We start from the raw sequence: 4,319 nt of genomic DNA, 5'->3' as shown, positions 1-4,319 counted from the left end.
TGAGCAGATGAGAGTTGGACGTTCCGCAAAGTCAGCTGAATAGAGGTGTATAACGCGCGACTGGCGTTTTGAGCGTGGTTTGCAGTGCCACCCGACGTCGCCAAAAACAATTACGTTTTTTTTTTAAATCGAGCCAAGCCACGCGATACCATAGCCGAAAGCAGCATGTTCGCGAGTTTACTGGCCTCGTTCGCAGCGTGCGGCTTCCTGAATGGCGATCTCTGCGCTGTGTACTACGAATAGCTCTAGGCATGCCGAAAAGTATTCTTGGTGATCATCGCCTCCTGTCTGCGCTAACATGGGCGGAGATCGACCACCTCATGCTGGCGCGTTTGCAGCCACGACATCTGAAAGGGGACTACTCCATAGACGAGCTGGAAAATGAAATTAGGCGCAGCCGCGAGTCAGAGCTGCTGAGGTACCGTTCACGTCATGGGCTACTGGATATTGGAACAATCGAACAATCTTTGTTTAGACAGCATTTTCGATTTGACAAGGACGATATTACAGAACTGCTCTTTGCGCTGAGAGTACCCGAAGAGATCGTCAGCGCTCAGAACGTTAAAGTATCTGGCTGTGAAGCCTTGTGCATCACGTAGCGCCGGCTGGCGTACCCCAACCGATGGTGCGATTTGGAGCCTATTTTTGGGCGGCATTCATCTGTAATGTCTAGTGTAACGTCACTGGTGATCAGTCACATCACAGCAACCTTTGGCTACCTGTTGAGCGATTGCAACAATCACCACTGGCTTTCTCGTGCTTCGCTCAGGGATTTTTCGAATGTAAGTACCACGCAGCTCAAGTTCATATTCAAGCACAGTGTTGATTTTTCTGCCTCTACCAGTCACAGCATTAAGTAGTGCTGAAACTTATCTAATGCAGCGCTACAAGCGTGATTGCATTATTTTCGTTTTTTTCAACAACAGACAAAGAGCGTTTGCTGACATTTATTAAAACACATTTATTAATTTGCATACTTAGCAACAGGTGCAAGAATTCATGTGTAATTCTTGCATGTATAGCACTCACATGCAAGAAATGCATGTGAGTGTTGAAAGGAGCGCTGAAATGCTATCATTGCTGGCTTACATAGGATATTTCTTGGGCAGTTTAGATTGTTGAGCAAGTGAGCACAGCATGCACATTCTTTAGTACATTAGAGTTTGTCGTGCTAAGATTGGCGAGAACAAGGTCTTTGATGTAGAGGATACGTAGAATCTGTTCTCTTATTGGAAGTGACTAGTTATTATTGTGCCGGTATGTCGTTCTTTCACTGAGCGGCGATACTGAGCAAGTGTATCTGCATAGGAAGTTGTGTACAAGGTTATCAGTCACCAAAATCCCGAGAATAAATTTTCTGGTACACGTACTGTGGTGCTTCATGCCAGTACTAATAGCTGCAGATGATTATGGGATAAAATAGCAGCAGCAACTAACTAAACAGCCACAAATTAGATACTCTAAATGTGCTTTCTGCTGTATTATAGAAGTAAGCTTATCGATCAGGGACTCTGTGAGCAGATTTAAAGTGATCACATAAATGTTTACGTGCACCTGTGAAGTGCTAAAGAAATGTTCCAAGATGCGCAAGCAAGAAGTATTTTTGTATTCAATTACATACAAAGAAATTGCAGAAATATTCCAATTATACCTACTAAGAGTCAACTGAGCATAGCATCGTCATGTGGTGTGCATTGCATTTCTTTGTAAATCACTGTGTGATTGCATTTGTTCGTTGATGACCATTTGTAGTTTGTGATGCAATAGGAGTAGCCATATTTCAAGAATTACATTTGCTTGCTTATATATTTCTTTTCCCTTGCTGCAGGCTGTCAGAAGGGGCACCACTCCATAATTGCTGGGCATTTGTGGACGGTACTGCTCGGCCCATATGTCGCCCAAAGAGGAATCAACAGGCGTACTTTTCGGGGCACAAGAGGGTGCACTGTTTAAAATATCAGTCATTTATGTGCCCTAACGGAATTATATGCCGACTGGATGGGCCATACCCTGGCAGGCGGCATGATGCAGGTAAGTTGCCTTCTTGGATGCTACCATGAGTCTATGCACTGTTATTTTGACTCAGTCAATGTCAACAAACAATTTAGAATGTGCTCTAGTCATTGCACATTCAAATCAGCAAGATGGTGCTCCTACATAGCCATTTCAAACACACTTTGTTCTTCCTGTACTTCACAGTCCTTAATGCTTAGATGTGCCTGAAAGTATCAGTGCAGATATATTTCAGTGACAATGATGGCGGAGGGACCAGAGTAGAGGACTGCTTTTTCAGAGGCAAAATTAATTAAATCAGCATCCAACGTGGAATGCAAAGGGACCGACATAGTTACTCACTAGTTAGAAAGAATTTCGTATATGGTTGCGAGTGCAGGGGACATTTATCTGAGTCGCAATGGTGAGCTCAAGAGTGGCAAGAGGAGTTGTTGCTGTTCACATCGTCCTCTTCCTCTGTCCTTTCAACACGGCCACCAGTCGTCGTCGTCGTCTTCTTGCATAGGTGCAAAAATGTTGTTTTGGTACATCACCTGTTATAAACGATACAATGACTTCCCAAGCAGCGATTATTAGACAAAAAAAAGAAACACCATAGTGTATATATACCTCATACCTATAACGTAAACTGGATGGAGTGCTGGCACGGATGTATGCCCTTGTATGAATGCTGTGTGCCTCATGTATTTGACTAGGTCATTCTTATGGATACCTTTCTAAGATGCTGCAGTACTTAGTAGTAGAAGCATCTAGGCTAACACATGTGGATTTGTTTATGTTGCTTTCATGAGGGTCACACATTTCCTTGTCTATCTTATATACAGCAGGCCTGTTTGGGAAACATAGCCGAACCATAGACGTTATGTACTGCGACAGTTATATTACCAGCAGTGCATGCCATGACACCAACGACTGTAAGTACAGCAATTGGGTAGGGATTTGTGTTACTAAAATGCAAGCATGCAAACACAGACACAAGGAAGAACGAATGAGACAACGCAAGCCGTTGTTCTCAGCTGGTACATGTATAGGTTTATTTTGCATAGGTTCTTGGGCATCGTTAAGGAGAATGCCTTAAAGCAGTACTGACACAAAATTTCGAAGTCAAGATAACTTTTGAGGTCGATTCCTGTTGACACACACATCATCTACAGAATATTAACAGCAAATGTAGCTTAAAGCATACTTAAAATCAGTTTTAAGTTATGTGCATACAAAAAACCGCAATATGCAGCCCCTCGCGATATTCTCATCAAGAAATTCGGTTTGTAAACATCCCAGGGCATAAGAGCGCTACATCACAGGTTTGTGTTGGCCACTATGCTCCTTGTACAAGCTCTTGCTCTTCCCACAACCTCGCCCTTCATTGTTACTCTCCCAGTCATCCTCGCTTATAAGTCATGCTTGTAAGCTCTCACTGTCGCTGCAACAGTTTTTGTAGTGCCTGCTGAAGTTTCCTGCACTATCTACATTGACTGTGCTGCACTGACCACGGACAAAATGCAAGAACTGAAGCACAATGTCAGTTGCATACTTGGACTAGTCACTATAAGCAAGGCTCTAAATAATTAACTGCTGCACGCTGAAGCAAATGAAGTTTTGTGCCGTGATAACAGGGTTCTTGGCTACTTATTGTAACAGAAAAGATCTGAAAATTTTTGTGCCAGTGCTCTTTTAATGACTGCTTTCTTCACAATTTCTTCTACATTGTCATTAATGACTTACAGACGAAATTACAACTGTGCATTGGAGTTCAGTTGTTCCTTGTTTATAGCATAGCTACTCTTTCTTACAGGCATACTTCAGGAAAGTCAAGCGTACGAAAAGCTTGAGAGGCTTGTCGGCAGGGAGACTTTCGTGGTGTATGGTGACCCTGCGTACCCACTGAGGCCATTTCTGATGAAGCCTTATGCTGGTGCCTTCCCCACAGCTTCCCAACGGGCTTTCAATTATTGAATGAGCCAGGTCCGACGGGTAGTCGAATGGGGATTCGGTGAAACTGTTTCTCAGTTTGCCTTCCTCGACTACAAGAAAAACCAGAAACTCCTCAAACAGGAAGTTTCACAGATGTACAAGGGAGCGACAATCCTTATTAAGTGCCAGGTTTCATCCTATTTTGGTTTGCACCCTCCTGACCTGGTGTCATACCTAAGGCTCCCTGCATAAACTGTCAGCACTGCATAGTCCTCTCCTAGCACAAATTCAATTCTGATTACCGTATTTATTCGAACACAGGTCAGCGTTTCTTTTTTCGGTAATGTTATGCAATATGACCATATGCAATATGCAATATTATGTTATGCAAT

At 43.1% G+C, this 4,319-nt stretch overlaps 1 pseudogene; it reads left to right on the top strand.

Annotated features, from left to right (window-relative positions):
* The first annotated feature begins 251 nt into the window (after window positions 1-251).
* On the top strand, window positions 252-2,991 carry LOC129387492 (uncharacterized; annotated as a pseudogene).
* The last annotated feature ends 1,328 nt before the right edge of the window (window positions 2,992-4,319 follow it).

This window comes from Dermacentor andersoni, chromosome 2, assembly GCF_023375885.2.
Source record: "Dermacentor andersoni chromosome 2, qqDerAnde1_hic_scaffold, whole genome shotgun sequence".
NCBI lineage: Eukaryota > Metazoa > Arthropoda > Arachnida > Ixodida > Ixodidae > Dermacentor > Dermacentor andersoni.
Note: the sequence above shows the minus strand (reverse complement) of the source record. Positions and strands in the feature narration are given on the sequence as shown.